Source organism: Bombina bombina, chromosome 1, assembly GCF_027579735.1.
Source record: "Bombina bombina isolate aBomBom1 chromosome 1, aBomBom1.pri, whole genome shotgun sequence".
Classification (NCBI taxonomy): domain Eukaryota; kingdom Metazoa; phylum Chordata; class Amphibia; order Anura; family Bombinatoridae; genus Bombina; species Bombina bombina.
This window is the reverse complement of record NC_069499.1, coordinates 194,290,297-194,302,822: the sequence shown is the minus strand read 5'-3', so window position 1 is coordinate 194,302,822 and position 12,526 is coordinate 194,290,297. Positions and strand designations below refer to the sequence as shown.

Here is a 12,526-nt window from a genome sequence, read left to right as displayed (position 1 = left end):
GTTTCCCTTGTTTTCCAATTTATTTATTTATGTTGTATTTTTTTGTTGTTTTTTTTTAACCCTTATGCCAGCTACTCATGCAGTCTCATAGTGTAGTGGTTATCACGTCTGCTTTACACGCAGAAGGTCCTGGGTTCAAAACCCAGTGGGACTATTTCCTTTTGCCTTTTCCTACTTGGCAATCAGCATGTCATCTGCTTTCTTTTTTATTTACACTTTGATCCGCAGGCAGTCAAAAGCGAAGTCCCATAGTGTAGTGGTTATCACGTCTGCTTAACACGCAGAAGGTCCTGGGATCGAGACCCAGTGGGACTAGTGCACAGGTTCCTTTGAGCTGCAAACCAGAGGAATTCCTTTTGTTGCTAGCCATCCCTTGAGGTTTTCTATCCAAAGTCTCAACTAACTAAGCTTTCGAGCTGTGTGGGTCATCACTGCACGCACTCCCGCAGTCCCATAGTGTAGTGGTTATCACGTCTGCTTCACACGCAGAAGGTCCTGGGTTCAAAACCCAGTGGGACTATTTGCTTTTTCCTTTTCCTACTTGGCAATCAGCATGTCATCTGCTTTCTTTTTTATTTACACTTTGATCCACAGGCAGTCAAAAGCAAAGTCCCATAGTGTAGTGGTTATCACGTCTGCTTAACACGCAGAAGGTCCTGGGATCGAGACCCAGTGGGACTAGTGCAGATGTTCCTTTGTGCTGCAAACTAGAGGAATTCTTTTTGTTGCTAGTCATCCCTTGAGGTTTTCTATCCAAAGTCTTAACTAACTCACGTTTCGAGCTGTGTGGGTCGTCTCTGCACGCACTCCCGCAGTCCCATAGTGTAGTGGTTATCACGTCTGCTTCACACGCAGAAGGTCCTGGGTTCAAAACCCAGTGGGACTATTCCTTTTGCCTCTCAAGGTAACCGTTTACCTTTTTGAGGACGGTTTTTGTAATTCTTTCTTTTTTGGAAACGTGTCGGAAACAAGATGCTAGCTCTTTTCTTTGAAGATATCTTTCAGCTGTACTTTTAAGTTTTCACATCTTGATCATTGAATTGTTTTGAATTTAAATAGGTATACATCATCGTTTGTGACAAGCATTTCATTGGTTTTGTTTCCCTTGTTTTCCAATTTATTTATTTATGTTGTATTTTTTTGTTGTTTTTTTTTAACCCTTATGCCAGCTACTCATGCAGTCTCATAGTGTAGTGGTTATCACGTCTGCTTTACACGCAGAAGGTCCTGGGTTCAAAACCCAGTGGGACTATTTCCTTTTTCCTTTTCCTACTTGGCAATCAGCATGTCATCTGCTTTCTTTTTTATTTACACTTTGATCCACAGGCAGTCAAAAGCGAAGTCCCATAGTGTAGTGGTTATCACGTCTGCTTAACACGCAGAAGGTCCTGGGATCGAGACCCAGTGGGACTAGTGCACAGGTTCCTTTGAGCTGCAAACCAGAGGAATTCCTTTTGTTGCTAGCCATCCCTTGAGGTTTTCTATCCAAAGTCTCAACTAACTAAGCTTTCGAGCTGTGTGGGTCATCACTGCACGCACTCCCGCAGTCCCATAGTGTAGTGGTTATCACGTCTGCTTCACACGCAGAAGGTCCTGGGTTCAAAACCCAGTGGGACTATTTGCTTTTTCCTTTTCCTACTTGGCAATCAGCATGTCATCTGCTTTCTTTTTTATTTACACTTTGATCCACAGGCAGTCAAAAGCAAAGTCCCATAGTGTAGTGGTTATCACGTCTGCTTAACACGCAGAAGGTCCTGGGATCGAGACCCAGTGGGACTAGTGCAGATGTTCCTTTGTGCTGCAAACTAGAGGAATTCTTTTTGTTGCTAGTCATCCCTTGAGGTTTTCTATCCAAAGTCTTAACTAACTAAGCTTTCGAGCTGTGTGGGTCGTCACTGCACGCACTCCCGCAGTCCCATAGTGTAGTGGTTATCACGTCTGCTTCACACGCAGAAGGTCCTGGGTTCAAAACCCAGTGGGACTATTCCTTTTGCCTCTCAAGGTAACCGTTTACCTTTTTGAGGACGGTTTTTGTAATTCTTTCTTTTTTGGAAACGTGTCGGAAACAAGATGCTAGCTCTTTTCTTTGAAGATATCTTTCAGCTGTACTTTTAAGTTTTCACATCTTGATCATTGAATTGTTTTGAATTTAAATAGGTATACATCGTCGTTTGTGACAAGCATTTCATTGGTTTTGTTTCCCTTGTTTTCCAATTTATTTATTTATGTTGTATTTTTTTGTTGTTTTTTTTTAACCCTTATGCCAGCTACTCATGCAGTCTCATAGTGTAGTGGTTATCACGTCTGCTTTACACGCAGAAGGTCCTGGGTTCAAAACCCAGTGGGACTATTTCCTTTTGCCTTTTCCTACTTGGCAATCAGCATGTCATCTGCTTTCTTTTTTATTTACACTTTGATCCACAGGCAGTCAAAAGCAAAGTCCCATAGTGTAGTGGTTATCACGTCTGCTTAACACGCAGAAGGTCCTGGGATCGAGACCCAGTGGGACTAGTGCACAGGTTCCTTTGAGCTGCAAACCAGAGGAATTCCTTTTGTTGCTAGCCATCCCTTGAGGTTTTCTATCCAAAGTCTCAACTAACTAAGCTTTCGAGCTGTGTGGGTCATCACTGCACGCACTCCCGCAGTCCCATAGTGTAGTGGTTATCACGTCTGCTTCACACGCAGAAGGTCCTGGGTTCAAAACCCAGTGGGACTATTTGCTTTTTCCTTTTCCTACTTGGCAATCAGCATGTCATCTGCTTTCTTTTTTATTTACACTTTGATCCAGAGGCAGTCAAAAGCAAAGTCCCATAGTGTAGTGGTTATCACGTCTGCTTAACACGCAGAAGGTCCTGGGATCGAGACCCAGTGGGACTAGTGCAGATGTTCCTTTGTGCTGCAAACTAGAGGAATTCTTTTTGTTGCTAGTCATCCCTTGAGGTTTTCTATCCAAAGTCTTAACTAACTCAGCTTTCGAGCTGTGTGGGTCGTCACTGCACGCACTCCCGCAGTCCCATAGTGTAGTGGTTATCACGTCTGCTTCACACGCAGAAGGTCCTGGGTTCAAAACCCAGTGGGACTATTCCTTTTGCCTCTCAAGGTAACCGTTTACCTTTTTGAGGACGGTTTTTGTAATTCTTTCTTTTTTGGAAACGTGTCGGAAACAAGATGCTAGCTCTTTTCTTTGAAGATATCTTTCAGCTGTACTTTTAAGTTTTCACATCTTGATCATTGAATTGTTTTGAATTTAAATAGGTATACATCATCGTTTGTGACAAGCATTTCATTGGTTTTGTTTCCCTTGTTTTCCAATTTATTTATTTATGTTGTATTTTTTTGTTGTTTTTTTTTAACCCTTATGCCAGCTACTCATGCAGTCTCATAGTGTAGTGGTTATCACGTCTGCTTTACACGCAGAAGGTCCTGGGTTCAAAACCCAGTGGGACTATTTCCTTTTGCCTTTTCCTACTTGGCAATCAGCATGTCATCTGCTTTCTTTTTTATTTACACTTTGATCCGCAGGCAGTCAAAAGCAAAGTCCCATAGTGTAGTGGTTATCACGTCTGCTTAACACGCAGAAGGTCCTGGGATCGAGACCCAGTGGGACTAGTGCACAGGTTCCTTTGAGCTGCAAACCAGAGGAATTCCTTTTGTTGCTAGCCATCCCTTGAGGTTTTCTATCCAAAGTCTCAACTAACTAAGCTTTCGAGCTGTGTGGGTCATCACTGCACGCACTCCCGCAGTCCCATAGTGTAGTGGTTATCACGTCTGCTTCACACGCAGAAGGTCCTGGGTTCAAAACCCAGTGGGACTATTTGCTTTTTCCTTTTCCTACTTGGCAATCAGCATGTCATCTGCTTTCTTTTTTATTTACACTTTGATCCACAGGCAGTCAAAAGCAAAGTCCCATAGTGTAGTGGTTATCACGTCTGCTTAACACGCAGAAGGTCCTGGGATCGAGACCCAGTGGGACTAGTGCACAGGTTCCTTTGAGCTGCAAACCAGAGGAATTCCTTTTGTTGCTAGTCATCCCTTGAGGTTTTCTATCCAAAGTCTTAACTAACTAAGCTTTCGAGCTGTGTGGGTCATCACTGCACGCACTCCCGCAGTCCCATAGTGTAGTGGTTATCACGTCTGCTTCACACGCAGAAGGTCCTGGGTTCAAAACCCAGTGGGACTATTTGCTTTTTCCTTTTCCTACTTGGCAATCAGCATGTCATCTGCTTTCTTTTTTATTTACACTTTGATCCACAGGCAGTCAAAAGCAAAGTCCCATAGTGTAGTGGTTATCACGTCTGCTTAACACGCAGAAGGTCCTGGGATCGAGACCCAGTGGGACTAGTGCAGATGTTCCTTTGTGCTGCAAACTAGAGGAATTCTTTTTGTTGCTAGTCATCCCTTGAGGTTTTCTATCCAAAGTCTTAACTAACTAAGCTTTCGAGCTGTGTGGGTCGTCACTGCACGCACTCCCGCAGTCCCATAGTGTAGTGGTTATCACGTCTGCTTCACACGCAGAAGGTCCTGGGTTCAAAACCCAGTGGGACTATTCCTTTTGCCTCTCAAGGTAACCGTTTACCTTTTTGAGGACGGTTTTTGTAATTCTTTCTTTTTTGGAAACGTGTCGGAAACAAGATGCTAGCTCTTTTCTTTGAAGATATCTTTCAGCTGTACTTTTAAGTTTTCACATCTTGATCATTGAATTGTTTTGAATTTAAATAGGTATACATCGTCGTTTGTGACAAGCATTTCATTGGTTTTGTTTCCCTTGTTTTCCAATTTATTTATTTATGTTGTATTTTTTTGTTGTTTTTTTTTAACCCTTATGCCAGCTACTCATGCAGTCTCATAGTGTAGTGGTTATCACGTCTGCTTTACACGCAGAAGGTCCTGGGTTCAAAACCCAGTGGGACTATTTCCTTTTTCCTTTTCCTACTTGGCAATCAGCATGTCATCTGCTTTCTTTTTTATTTACACTTTGATCCGCAGGCAGTCAAAAGCGAAGTCCCATAGTGTAGTGGTTATCACGTCTGCTTAACACGCAGAAGGTCCTGGGATCGAGACCCAGTGGGACTAGTGCACAGGTTCCTTTGAGCTGCAAACCAGAGGAATTCCTTTTGTTGCTAGCCATCCCTTGAGGTTTTCTATCCAAAGTCTCAACTAACTAAGCTTTCGAGCTGTGTGGGTCATCACTGCACGCACTCCCGCAGTCCCATAGTGTAGTGGTTATCACGTCTGCTTCACACGCAGAAGGTCCTGGGTTCAAAACCCAGTGGGACTATTTGCTTTTTCCTTTTCCTACTTGGCAATCAGCATGTCATCTGCTTTCTTTTTTATTTACACTTTGATCCACAGGCAGTCAAAAGCAAAGTCCCATAGTGTAGTGGTTATCACGTCTGCTTAACACGCAGAAGGTCCTGGGATCGAGACCCAGTGGGACTAGTGCAGATGTTCCTTTGTGCTGCAAACTAGAGGAATTCTTTTTGTTGCTAGTCATCCCTTGAGGTTTTCTATCCAAAGTCTTAACTAACTAAGCTTTCGAGCTGTGTGGGTCGTCACTGCACGCACTCCCGCAGTCCCATAGTGTAGTGGTTATCACGTCTGCTTCACACGCAGAAGGTCCTGGGTTCAAAACCCAGTGGGACTATTCCTTTTGCCTCTCAAGGTAACCGTTTACCTTTTTGAGGACGGTTTTTGTAATTCTTTCTTTTTTGGAAACGTGTCGGAAACAAGATGCTAGCTCTTTTCTTTGAAGATATCTTTCAGCTGTACTTTTAAGTTTTCACATCTTGATCATTGAATTGTTTTGAATTTAAATAGGTATACATCGTCGTTTGTGACAAGCATTTCATTGGTTTTGTTTCCCTTGTTTTCCAATTTATTTATTTATGTTGTATTTTTTTGTTGTTTTTTTTTAACCCTTATGCCAGCTACTCATGCAGTCTCATAGTGTAGTGGTTATCACGTCTGCTTTACACGCAGAAGGTCCTGGGTTCAAAACCCAGTGGGACTATTTCCTTTTGCCTTTTCCTACTTGGCAATCAGCATGTCATCTGCTTTCTTTTTTATTTACACTTTGATCCGCAGGCAGTCAAAAGCAAAGTCCCATAGTGTAGTGGTTATCACGTCTGCTTAACACGCAGAAGGTCCTGGGATCGAGACCCAGTGGGACTAGTGCACAGGTTCCTTTGAGCTGCAAACCAGAGGAATTCCTTTTGTTGCTAGCCATCCCTTGAGGTTTTCTATCCAAAGTCTCAACTAACTAAGCTTTCGAGCTGTGTGGGTCATCACTGCACGCACTCCCGCAGTCCCATAGTGTAGTGGTTATCACGTCTGCTTCACACGCAGAAGGTCCTGGGTTCAAAACCCAGTGGGACTATTTGCTTTTTCCTTTTCCTACTTGGCAATCAGCATGTCATCTGCTTTCTTTTTTATTTACACTTTGATCCGCAGGCAGTCAAAAGCAAAGTCCCATAGTGTAGTGGTTATCACGTCTGCTTAACACGCAGAAGGTCCTGGGATCGAGACCCAGTGGGACTAGTGCACAGGTTCCTTTGAGCTGCAAACCAGAGGAATTCCTTTTGTTGCTAGCCATCCCTTGAGGTTTTCTATCCAAAGTCTCAACTAACTAAGCTTTCGAGCTGTGTGGGTCATCACTGCACGCACTCCCGCAGTCCCATAGTGTAGTGGTTATCACGTCTGCTTCACACGCAGAAGGTCCTGGGTTCAAAACCCAGTGGGACTATTTGCTTTTTCCTTTTCCTACTTGGCAATCAGCATGTCATCTGCTTTCTTTTTTATTTACACTTTGATCCACAGGCAGTCAAAAGCAAAGTCCCATAGTGTAGTGGTTATCACGTCTGCTTAACACGCAGAAGGTCCTGGGATCGAGACCCAGTGGGACTAGTGCAGATGTTCCTTTGTGCTGCAAACTAGAGGAATTCTTTTTGTTGCTAGTCATCCCTTGAGGTTTTCTATCCAAAGTCTTAACTAACTAAGCTTTCGAGCTGTGTGGGTCGTCACTGCACGCACTCCCGCAGTCCCATAGTGTAGTGGTTATCACGTCTGCTTCACACGCAGAAGGTCCTGGGTTCAAAACCCAGTGGGACTATTCCTTTTGCCTCTCAAGGTAACCGTTTACCTTTTTGAGGACGGTTTTTGTAATTCTTTCTTTTTTGGAAACGTGTCGGAAACAAGATGCTAGCTCTTTTCTTTGAAGATATCTTTCAGCTGTACTTTTAAGTTTTCACATCTTGATCATTGAATTGTTTTGAATTTAAATAGGTATACATCGTCGTTTGTGACAAGCATTTCATTGGTTTTGTTTCCCTTGTTTTCCAATTTATTTATTTATGTTGTATTTTTTTGTTGTTTTTTTTTAACCCTTATGCCAGCTACTCATGCAGTCTCATAGTGTAGTGGTTATCACGTCTGCTTTACACGCAGAAGGTCCTGGGTTCAAAACCCAGTGGGACTATTTCCTTTTGCCTTTTCCTACTTGGCAATCAGCATGTCATCTGCTTTCTTTTTTATTTACACTTTGATCCGCAGGCAGTCAAAAGCGAAGTCCCATAGTGTAGTGGTTATCACGTCTGCTTAACACGCAGAAGGTCCTGGGATCGAGACCCAGTGGGACTAGTCCTGGGTTCAAAACCCAGTGGGACTATTTGCTTTTTCCTTTTCCTACTTGGCAATCAGCATGTCATCTGCTTTCTTTTTTATTTACACTTTGATCCACAGGCAGTCAAAAGCAAAGTCCCATAGTGTAGTGGTTATCACGTCTGCTTAACACGCAGAAGGTCCTGGGATCGAGACCCAGTGGGACTAGTGCAGATGTTCCTTTGTGCTGCAAACTAGAGGAATTCTTTTTGTTGCTAGTCATCCCTTGAGGTTTTCTATCCAAAGTCTTAACTAACTAAGCTTTCGAGCTGTGTGGGTCGTCACTGCACGCACTCCCGCAGTCCCATAGTGTAGTGGTTATCACGTCTGCTTAACACGCAGAAGGTCCTGGGATCGAGACCCAGTGGGACTAGTGCACAGGTTCCTTTGAGCTGCAAACCAGAGGAATTCCTTTTGTTGCTAGCCATCCCTTGAGGTTTTCTATCCAAAGTCTCAACTAACTAAGCTTTCGAGCTGTGTGGGTCATCACTGCACGCACTCCCGCAGTCCCATAGTGTAGTGGTTATCACGTCTGCTTCACACGCAGAAGGTCCTGGGTTCAAAACCCAGTGGGACTATTTGCTTTTTCCTTTTCCTACTTGGCAATCAGCATGTCATCTGCTTTCTTTTTTATTTACACTTTGATCCACAGGCAGTCAAAAGCAAAGTCCCATAGTGTAGTGGTTATCACGTCTGCTTAACACGCAGAAGGTCCTGGGATCGAGACCCAGTGGGACTAGTGCAGATGTTCCTTTGTGCTGCAAACTAGAGGAATTCTTTTTGTTGCTAGTCATCCCTTGAGGTTTTCTATCCAAAGTCTTAACTAACTAAGCTTTCGAGCTGTGTGGGTCGTCACTGCACGCACTCCCGCAGTCCCATAGTGTAGTGGTTATCACGTCTGCTTCACACGCAGAAGGTCCTGGGTTCAAAACCCAGTGGGACTATTCCTTTTGCCTCTCAAGGTAACCGTTTACCTTTTTGAGGACGGTTTTTGTAATTCTTTCTTTTTTGGAAACGTGTCGGAAACAAGATGCTAGCTCTTTTCTTTGAAGATATCTTTCAGCTGTACTTTTAAGTTTTCACATCTTGATCATTGAATTGTTTTGAATTTAAATAGGTATACATCGTCGTTTGTGACAAGCATTTCATTGGTTTTGTTTCCCTTGTTTTCCAATTTATTTATTTATGTTGTATTTTTTTGTTGTTTTTTTTTAACCCTTATGCCAGCTACTCATGCAGTCTCATAGTGTAGTGGTTATCACGTCTGCTTTACACGCAGAAGGTCCTGGGTTCAAAACCCAGTGGGACTATTATTCCTTTTGCCTTGTCCTACTTGGCAATCAGCATGTCATCTGCTTTCTTTTTATTTACACTTTGATCCGCAGGCAGTCAAAAGCGAAGTCCCATAGTGTAGTGGTTATCACGTCTGCTTACACAGCAGAAGTCCTGGGATCGAGACCCAGTGGGACTAGTGCACAGGTTCCTTTGAGCTGCAAACCAGAGGAATTCCTTTTGTTTGCTAGCCATCCCTGAGGTTTTCTATCCAAAGTCTCAACTAACTAAGCTTTCGAGCTGTGTGGGTCATCACTGCACGCACTCCTGCAGTCCCATAGTGTAGTGGTTATCACGTCTGCTTCACACGCAGAAGGTCCTGGGTTCAAAACCCAGTGGGACTATTTGCTTTTTCCTTTTCCTACTTGGCAATCAGCATGTCATCTGCTTTCTTTTTTATTTACACTTTGATCACAAGGCAGTCAAAAGCAAAGTCCCATAGTGTAGTGGTTATCACGTCTGCTTAACACGCAGAAGGTCCTGGGATCGAGACCCAGTGGGACTAGTGCACAGGTTCCTTTGAGCTGCAAACCAGAGGAATTCCTTTTGTTGCTAGCCATCCCTTGAGGTTTTCTATCCAAAGTCTCAACTAACTAAGCTTTCGAGCTGTGTGGGTCATCACTGCACGCACTCCCGCAGTCCCATAGTGTAGTGGTTATCACGTCTGCTTCACACGCAGAAGGTCCTGGGTTCAAAACCCAGTGGGACTATTTGCTTTTTCCTTTTCCTACTTGGCAATCAGCATGTCATCTGCTTTCTTTTTTATTTACACTTTGATCCACAGGCAGTCAAAAGCAAAGTCCCATAGTGTAGTGGTTATCACGTCTGCTTAACACGCAGAAGGTCCTGGGATCGAGACCCAGTGGGACTAGTGCAGATGTTCCTTTGTGCTGCAAACTAGAGGAATTCTTTTGTTGCTAGTCATCCCTTGAGGTTTTCTATCCAAAGTCTTAACTAACTAAGCTTTCGAGCTGTGTGGGTCGTCACTGCACGCACTCCCGCAGTCCCATAGTGTAGTGGTTATCACGTCTGCTTCACACGCAGAAGGTCCTGGGTTCAAAACCCAGTGGGACTATTCCTTTTGCCTCTCAAGGTAACCGTTTACCTTTTTGAGGACGGTTTTTGTAATTCTTTCTTTTTTGGAAACGTGTCGGAAACAAGATGCTAGCTCTTTTCTTTGAAGATATCTTTCAGCTGTACTTTTAAGTTTTCACATCTTGATCATTGAATTGTTTTGAATTTAAATAGGTATACATCGTCGTTTGTGACAAGCATTTCATTGGTTTTGTTTCCCTTGTTTTCCAATTTATTTATTTATGTTGTATTTTTTTGTTGTTTTTTTTTAACCCTTATGCCAGCTACTCATGCAGTCTCATAGTGTAGTGGTTATCACGTCTGCTTTACACGCAGAAGGTCCTGGGTTCAAAACCCAGTGGGACTATTTCCTTTTGCCTTTTCCTACTTGGCAATCAGCATGTCATCTGCTTTCTTTTTTATTTACACTTTGATCCGCAGGCAGTCAAAAGCGAAGTCCCATAGTGTAGTGGTTATCACGTCTGCTTAACACGCAGAAGGTCCTGGGATCGAGACCCAGTGGGACTAGTGCACAGGTTCCTTTGAGCTGCAAACCAGAGGAATTCCTTTTGTTGCTAGCCATCCCTTGAGGTTTTCTATCCAAAGTCTCAACTAACTAAGCTTTCGAGCTGTGTGGGTCATCACTGCACGCACTCCCGCAGTCCCATAGTGTAGTGGTTATCACGTCTGCTTCACACGCAGAAGGTCCTGGGTTCAAAACCCAGTGGGACTATTTGCTTTTTCCTTTTCCTACTTGGCAATCAGCATGTCATCTGCTTTCTTTTTTATTTACACTTTGATCCACAGGCAGTCAAAAGCAAAGTCCCATAGTGTAGTGGTTATCACGTCTGCTTAACACGCAGAAGGTCCTGGGATCGAGACCCAGTGGGACTAGTGCAGATGTTCCTTTGTGCTGCAAACTAGAGGAATTCTTTTTGTTGCTAGTCATCCCTTGAGGTTTTCTATCCAAAGTCTTAACTAACTCACGTTTCGAGCTGTGTGGGTCGTCTCTGCACGCACTCCCGCAGTCCCATAGTGTAGTGGTTATCACGTCTGCTTCACACGCAGAAGGTCCTGGGTTCAAAACCCAGTGGGACTATTCCTTTTGCCTCTCAAGGTAACCGTTTACCTTTTTGAGGACGGTTTTTGTAATTCTTTCTTTTTTGGAAACGTGTCGGAAACAAGATGCTAGCTCTTTTCTTTGAAGATATCTTTCAGCTGTACTTTTAAGTTTTCACATCTTGATCATTGAATTGTTTTGAATTTAAATAGGTATACATCGTCGTTTGTGACAAGCATTTCATTGGTTTTGTTTCCCTTGTTTTCCAATTTATTTATTTATGTTGTATTTTTTTGTTGTTTTTTTTTAACCCTTATGCCAGCTACTCATGCAGTCTCATAGTGTAGTGGTTATCACGTCTGCTTTACACGCAGAAGGTCCTGGGTTCAAAACCCAGTGGGACTATTTCCTTTTGCCTTTTCCTACTTGGCAATCAGCATGTCATCTGCTTTCTTTTTTATTTACACTTTGATCCGCAGGCAGTCAAAAGCGAAGTCCCATAGTGTAGTGGTTATCACGTCTGCTTAACACGCAGAAGGTCCTGGGATCGAGACCCAGTGGGACTAGTGCACAGGTTCCTTTGAGCTGCAAACCAGAGGAATTCCTTTTGTTGCTAGCCATCCCTTGAGGTTTTCTATCCAAAGTCTCAACTAACTAAGCTTTCGAGCTGTGTGGGTCATCACTGCATGCACTCCTGCAGTCCCATAGTGTAGTGGTTATCACGTCTGCTTCACACGCAGAAGGTCCTGGGTTCAAAACCCAGTGGGACTATTTGCTTTTTCCTTTTCCTACTTGGCAATCAGCATGTCATCTGCTTTCTTTTTTATTTACACTTTGATCCACAGGCAGTCAAAAGCAAAGTCCCATAGTGTAGTGGTTATCACGTCTGCTTAACACGCAGAAGGTCCTGGGATCGAGACCCAGTGGGACTAGTGCACAGGTTCCTTTGAGCTGCAAACCAGAGGAATTCCTTTTGTTGCTAGCCATCCCTTGAGGTTTTCTATCCAAAGTCTCAACTAACTAAGCTTTCGAGCTGTGTGGGTCATCACTGCACGCACTCCCGCAGTCCCATAGTGTAGTGGTTATCACGTCTGCTTCACACGCAGAAGGTCCTGGGTTCAAAACCCAGTGGGACTATTTGCTTTTTCCTTTTCCTACTTGGCAATCAGCATGTCATCTGCTTTCTTTTTTATTTACACTTTGATCCACAGGCAGTCAAAAGCAAAGTCCCATAGTGTAGTGGTTATCACGTATGCTTAACACGCAGAAGGTCCTGGGATCGAGACCCAGTGGGACTAGTGCAGATGTTCCTTTGTGCTGCAAACTAGAGGAATTCTTTTTGTTGCTAGTCATCCCTTGAGGTTTTCTATCCAAAGTCTTAACTAACTAAGCTTTCGAGCTGTG

General features: G+C 43.5%; 59 non-coding genes across 59 annotated transcripts; all 59 read left to right on the top strand.

Annotated features, from left to right (window-relative positions):
* The first annotated feature begins 81 nt into the window (after positions 1 to 81).
* TRNAV-UAC (transfer RNA valine (anticodon UAC)) lies at positions 82 to 154 on the top strand. The gene has a single exon. It is a non-coding gene; the product is annotated as a tRNA-Val (tRNA).
* Positions 155 to 242: 88 nt separating this feature from the next.
* TRNAV-AAC (transfer RNA valine (anticodon AAC)) lies at positions 243 to 315 on the top strand. The gene has a single exon. It is a non-coding gene; the product is annotated as a tRNA-Val (tRNA).
* A 132-nt stretch (positions 316 to 447) lies between these two features.
* Positions 448 to 520, top strand: TRNAV-CAC (transfer RNA valine (anticodon CAC)). The gene has a single exon. It is a non-coding gene; the product is annotated as a tRNA-Val (tRNA).
* An 88-nt stretch (positions 521 to 608) lies between these two features.
* TRNAV-AAC (transfer RNA valine (anticodon AAC)) lies at positions 609 to 681 on the top strand. The gene has a single exon. It is a non-coding gene; the product is annotated as a tRNA-Val (tRNA).
* A 132-nt stretch (positions 682 to 813) lies between these two features.
* On the top strand, positions 814 to 886 carry TRNAV-CAC (transfer RNA valine (anticodon CAC)). Its single transcript has one exon. It is a non-coding gene; the product is annotated as a tRNA-Val (tRNA).
* A 293-nt stretch (positions 887 to 1,179) lies between these two features.
* Positions 1,180 to 1,252, top strand: TRNAV-UAC (transfer RNA valine (anticodon UAC)). Its single transcript has one exon. It is a non-coding gene; the product is annotated as a tRNA-Val (tRNA).
* Positions 1,253 to 1,340: 88 nt separating this feature from the next.
* Positions 1,341 to 1,413, top strand: TRNAV-AAC (transfer RNA valine (anticodon AAC)). The gene has a single exon. It is a non-coding gene; the product is annotated as a tRNA-Val (tRNA).
* A 132-nt stretch (positions 1,414 to 1,545) lies between these two features.
* Positions 1,546 to 1,618, top strand: TRNAV-CAC (transfer RNA valine (anticodon CAC)). The gene has a single exon. It is a non-coding gene; the product is annotated as a tRNA-Val (tRNA).
* An 88-nt stretch (positions 1,619 to 1,706) lies between these two features.
* Positions 1,707 to 1,779, top strand: TRNAV-AAC (transfer RNA valine (anticodon AAC)). Its single transcript has one exon. It is a non-coding gene; the product is annotated as a tRNA-Val (tRNA).
* A 132-nt stretch (positions 1,780 to 1,911) lies between these two features.
* TRNAV-CAC (transfer RNA valine (anticodon CAC)) lies at positions 1,912 to 1,984 on the top strand. Its single transcript has one exon. It is a non-coding gene; the product is annotated as a tRNA-Val (tRNA).
* Positions 1,985 to 2,277: 293 nt separating this feature from the next.
* On the top strand, positions 2,278 to 2,350 carry TRNAV-UAC (transfer RNA valine (anticodon UAC)). Its single transcript has one exon. It is a non-coding gene; the product is annotated as a tRNA-Val (tRNA).
* Positions 2,351 to 2,438: 88 nt separating this feature from the next.
* On the top strand, positions 2,439 to 2,511 carry TRNAV-AAC (transfer RNA valine (anticodon AAC)). The gene has a single exon. It is a non-coding gene; the product is annotated as a tRNA-Val (tRNA).
* Positions 2,512 to 2,643: 132 nt separating this feature from the next.
* Positions 2,644 to 2,716, top strand: TRNAV-CAC (transfer RNA valine (anticodon CAC)). Its single transcript has one exon. It is a non-coding gene; the product is annotated as a tRNA-Val (tRNA).
* An 88-nt stretch (positions 2,717 to 2,804) lies between these two features.
* Positions 2,805 to 2,877, top strand: TRNAV-AAC (transfer RNA valine (anticodon AAC)). Its single transcript has one exon. It is a non-coding gene; the product is annotated as a tRNA-Val (tRNA).
* A 132-nt stretch (positions 2,878 to 3,009) lies between these two features.
* On the top strand, positions 3,010 to 3,082 carry TRNAV-CAC (transfer RNA valine (anticodon CAC)). The gene has a single exon. It is a non-coding gene; the product is annotated as a tRNA-Val (tRNA).
* A 293-nt stretch (positions 3,083 to 3,375) lies between these two features.
* Positions 3,376 to 3,448, top strand: TRNAV-UAC (transfer RNA valine (anticodon UAC)). Its single transcript has one exon. It is a non-coding gene; the product is annotated as a tRNA-Val (tRNA).
* Positions 3,449 to 3,536: 88 nt separating this feature from the next.
* TRNAV-AAC (transfer RNA valine (anticodon AAC)) lies at positions 3,537 to 3,609 on the top strand. Its single transcript has one exon. It is a non-coding gene; the product is annotated as a tRNA-Val (tRNA).
* A 132-nt stretch (positions 3,610 to 3,741) lies between these two features.
* On the top strand, positions 3,742 to 3,814 carry TRNAV-CAC (transfer RNA valine (anticodon CAC)). Its single transcript has one exon. It is a non-coding gene; the product is annotated as a tRNA-Val (tRNA).
* An 88-nt stretch (positions 3,815 to 3,902) lies between these two features.
* On the top strand, positions 3,903 to 3,975 carry TRNAV-AAC (transfer RNA valine (anticodon AAC)). Its single transcript has one exon. It is a non-coding gene; the product is annotated as a tRNA-Val (tRNA).
* A 132-nt stretch (positions 3,976 to 4,107) lies between these two features.
* TRNAV-CAC (transfer RNA valine (anticodon CAC)) lies at positions 4,108 to 4,180 on the top strand. Its single transcript has one exon. It is a non-coding gene; the product is annotated as a tRNA-Val (tRNA).
* An 88-nt stretch (positions 4,181 to 4,268) lies between these two features.
* Positions 4,269 to 4,341, top strand: TRNAV-AAC (transfer RNA valine (anticodon AAC)). The gene has a single exon. It is a non-coding gene; the product is annotated as a tRNA-Val (tRNA).
* Positions 4,342 to 4,473: 132 nt separating this feature from the next.
* Positions 4,474 to 4,546, top strand: TRNAV-CAC (transfer RNA valine (anticodon CAC)). The gene has a single exon. It is a non-coding gene; the product is annotated as a tRNA-Val (tRNA).
* A 293-nt stretch (positions 4,547 to 4,839) lies between these two features.
* Positions 4,840 to 4,912, top strand: TRNAV-UAC (transfer RNA valine (anticodon UAC)). Its single transcript has one exon. It is a non-coding gene; the product is annotated as a tRNA-Val (tRNA).
* Positions 4,913 to 5,000: 88 nt separating this feature from the next.
* On the top strand, positions 5,001 to 5,073 carry TRNAV-AAC (transfer RNA valine (anticodon AAC)). The gene has a single exon. It is a non-coding gene; the product is annotated as a tRNA-Val (tRNA).
* A 132-nt stretch (positions 5,074 to 5,205) lies between these two features.
* TRNAV-CAC (transfer RNA valine (anticodon CAC)) lies at positions 5,206 to 5,278 on the top strand. The gene has a single exon. It is a non-coding gene; the product is annotated as a tRNA-Val (tRNA).
* An 88-nt stretch (positions 5,279 to 5,366) lies between these two features.
* TRNAV-AAC (transfer RNA valine (anticodon AAC)) lies at positions 5,367 to 5,439 on the top strand. Its single transcript has one exon. It is a non-coding gene; the product is annotated as a tRNA-Val (tRNA).
* Positions 5,440 to 5,571: 132 nt separating this feature from the next.
* TRNAV-CAC (transfer RNA valine (anticodon CAC)) lies at positions 5,572 to 5,644 on the top strand. The gene has a single exon. It is a non-coding gene; the product is annotated as a tRNA-Val (tRNA).
* Positions 5,645 to 5,937: 293 nt separating this feature from the next.
* Positions 5,938 to 6,010, top strand: TRNAV-UAC (transfer RNA valine (anticodon UAC)). The gene has a single exon. It is a non-coding gene; the product is annotated as a tRNA-Val (tRNA).
* An 88-nt stretch (positions 6,011 to 6,098) lies between these two features.
* Positions 6,099 to 6,171, top strand: TRNAV-AAC (transfer RNA valine (anticodon AAC)). The gene has a single exon. It is a non-coding gene; the product is annotated as a tRNA-Val (tRNA).
* A 132-nt stretch (positions 6,172 to 6,303) lies between these two features.
* Positions 6,304 to 6,376, top strand: TRNAV-CAC (transfer RNA valine (anticodon CAC)). The gene has a single exon. It is a non-coding gene; the product is annotated as a tRNA-Val (tRNA).
* An 88-nt stretch (positions 6,377 to 6,464) lies between these two features.
* TRNAV-AAC (transfer RNA valine (anticodon AAC)) lies at positions 6,465 to 6,537 on the top strand. Its single transcript has one exon. It is a non-coding gene; the product is annotated as a tRNA-Val (tRNA).
* Positions 6,538 to 6,669: 132 nt separating this feature from the next.
* TRNAV-CAC (transfer RNA valine (anticodon CAC)) lies at positions 6,670 to 6,742 on the top strand. The gene has a single exon. It is a non-coding gene; the product is annotated as a tRNA-Val (tRNA).
* An 88-nt stretch (positions 6,743 to 6,830) lies between these two features.
* TRNAV-AAC (transfer RNA valine (anticodon AAC)) lies at positions 6,831 to 6,903 on the top strand. The gene has a single exon. It is a non-coding gene; the product is annotated as a tRNA-Val (tRNA).
* Positions 6,904 to 7,035: 132 nt separating this feature from the next.
* On the top strand, positions 7,036 to 7,108 carry TRNAV-CAC (transfer RNA valine (anticodon CAC)). The gene has a single exon. It is a non-coding gene; the product is annotated as a tRNA-Val (tRNA).
* Positions 7,109 to 7,401: 293 nt separating this feature from the next.
* On the top strand, positions 7,402 to 7,474 carry TRNAV-UAC (transfer RNA valine (anticodon UAC)). Its single transcript has one exon. It is a non-coding gene; the product is annotated as a tRNA-Val (tRNA).
* An 88-nt stretch (positions 7,475 to 7,562) lies between these two features.
* TRNAV-AAC (transfer RNA valine (anticodon AAC)) lies at positions 7,563 to 7,635 on the top strand. Its single transcript has one exon. It is a non-coding gene; the product is annotated as a tRNA-Val (tRNA).
* A 116-nt stretch (positions 7,636 to 7,751) lies between these two features.
* TRNAV-AAC (transfer RNA valine (anticodon AAC)) lies at positions 7,752 to 7,824 on the top strand. The gene has a single exon. It is a non-coding gene; the product is annotated as a tRNA-Val (tRNA).
* A 132-nt stretch (positions 7,825 to 7,956) lies between these two features.
* On the top strand, positions 7,957 to 8,029 carry TRNAV-AAC (transfer RNA valine (anticodon AAC)). The gene has a single exon. It is a non-coding gene; the product is annotated as a tRNA-Val (tRNA).
* Positions 8,030 to 8,161: 132 nt separating this feature from the next.
* On the top strand, positions 8,162 to 8,234 carry TRNAV-CAC (transfer RNA valine (anticodon CAC)). The gene has a single exon. It is a non-coding gene; the product is annotated as a tRNA-Val (tRNA).
* An 88-nt stretch (positions 8,235 to 8,322) lies between these two features.
* On the top strand, positions 8,323 to 8,395 carry TRNAV-AAC (transfer RNA valine (anticodon AAC)). The gene has a single exon. It is a non-coding gene; the product is annotated as a tRNA-Val (tRNA).
* A 132-nt stretch (positions 8,396 to 8,527) lies between these two features.
* TRNAV-CAC (transfer RNA valine (anticodon CAC)) lies at positions 8,528 to 8,600 on the top strand. Its single transcript has one exon. It is a non-coding gene; the product is annotated as a tRNA-Val (tRNA).
* A 293-nt stretch (positions 8,601 to 8,893) lies between these two features.
* Positions 8,894 to 8,966, top strand: TRNAV-UAC (transfer RNA valine (anticodon UAC)). Its single transcript has one exon. It is a non-coding gene; the product is annotated as a tRNA-Val (tRNA).
* Positions 8,967 to 9,055: 89 nt separating this feature from the next.
* TRNAC-ACA (transfer RNA cysteine (anticodon ACA)) lies at positions 9,056 to 9,127 on the top strand. The gene has a single exon. It is a non-coding gene; the product is annotated as a tRNA-Cys (tRNA).
* Positions 9,128 to 9,259: 132 nt separating this feature from the next.
* On the top strand, positions 9,260 to 9,332 carry TRNAV-CAC (transfer RNA valine (anticodon CAC)). The gene has a single exon. It is a non-coding gene; the product is annotated as a tRNA-Val (tRNA).
* Positions 9,333 to 9,420: 88 nt separating this feature from the next.
* TRNAV-AAC (transfer RNA valine (anticodon AAC)) lies at positions 9,421 to 9,493 on the top strand. Its single transcript has one exon. It is a non-coding gene; the product is annotated as a tRNA-Val (tRNA).
* A 132-nt stretch (positions 9,494 to 9,625) lies between these two features.
* Positions 9,626 to 9,698, top strand: TRNAV-CAC (transfer RNA valine (anticodon CAC)). The gene has a single exon. It is a non-coding gene; the product is annotated as a tRNA-Val (tRNA).
* Positions 9,699 to 9,786: 88 nt separating this feature from the next.
* TRNAV-AAC (transfer RNA valine (anticodon AAC)) lies at positions 9,787 to 9,859 on the top strand. Its single transcript has one exon. It is a non-coding gene; the product is annotated as a tRNA-Val (tRNA).
* A 131-nt stretch (positions 9,860 to 9,990) lies between these two features.
* On the top strand, positions 9,991 to 10,063 carry TRNAV-CAC (transfer RNA valine (anticodon CAC)). Its single transcript has one exon. It is a non-coding gene; the product is annotated as a tRNA-Val (tRNA).
* A 293-nt stretch (positions 10,064 to 10,356) lies between these two features.
* On the top strand, positions 10,357 to 10,429 carry TRNAV-UAC (transfer RNA valine (anticodon UAC)). The gene has a single exon. It is a non-coding gene; the product is annotated as a tRNA-Val (tRNA).
* An 88-nt stretch (positions 10,430 to 10,517) lies between these two features.
* TRNAV-AAC (transfer RNA valine (anticodon AAC)) lies at positions 10,518 to 10,590 on the top strand. The gene has a single exon. It is a non-coding gene; the product is annotated as a tRNA-Val (tRNA).
* A 132-nt stretch (positions 10,591 to 10,722) lies between these two features.
* On the top strand, positions 10,723 to 10,795 carry TRNAV-CAC (transfer RNA valine (anticodon CAC)). Its single transcript has one exon. It is a non-coding gene; the product is annotated as a tRNA-Val (tRNA).
* Positions 10,796 to 10,883: 88 nt separating this feature from the next.
* Positions 10,884 to 10,956, top strand: TRNAV-AAC (transfer RNA valine (anticodon AAC)). Its single transcript has one exon. It is a non-coding gene; the product is annotated as a tRNA-Val (tRNA).
* Positions 10,957 to 11,088: 132 nt separating this feature from the next.
* TRNAV-CAC (transfer RNA valine (anticodon CAC)) lies at positions 11,089 to 11,161 on the top strand. The gene has a single exon. It is a non-coding gene; the product is annotated as a tRNA-Val (tRNA).
* A 293-nt stretch (positions 11,162 to 11,454) lies between these two features.
* On the top strand, positions 11,455 to 11,527 carry TRNAV-UAC (transfer RNA valine (anticodon UAC)). The gene has a single exon. It is a non-coding gene; the product is annotated as a tRNA-Val (tRNA).
* An 88-nt stretch (positions 11,528 to 11,615) lies between these two features.
* TRNAV-AAC (transfer RNA valine (anticodon AAC)) lies at positions 11,616 to 11,688 on the top strand. Its single transcript has one exon. It is a non-coding gene; the product is annotated as a tRNA-Val (tRNA).
* A 132-nt stretch (positions 11,689 to 11,820) lies between these two features.
* TRNAV-CAC (transfer RNA valine (anticodon CAC)) lies at positions 11,821 to 11,893 on the top strand. The gene has a single exon. It is a non-coding gene; the product is annotated as a tRNA-Val (tRNA).
* Positions 11,894 to 11,981: 88 nt separating this feature from the next.
* TRNAV-AAC (transfer RNA valine (anticodon AAC)) lies at positions 11,982 to 12,054 on the top strand. Its single transcript has one exon. It is a non-coding gene; the product is annotated as a tRNA-Val (tRNA).
* Positions 12,055 to 12,186: 132 nt separating this feature from the next.
* On the top strand, positions 12,187 to 12,259 carry TRNAV-CAC (transfer RNA valine (anticodon CAC)). The gene has a single exon. It is a non-coding gene; the product is annotated as a tRNA-Val (tRNA).
* An 88-nt stretch (positions 12,260 to 12,347) lies between these two features.
* Positions 12,348 to 12,420, top strand: TRNAV-AAC (transfer RNA valine (anticodon AAC)). The gene has a single exon. It is a non-coding gene; the product is annotated as a tRNA-Val (tRNA).
* Positions 12,421 to 12,526: the final 106 nt, after the last annotated feature.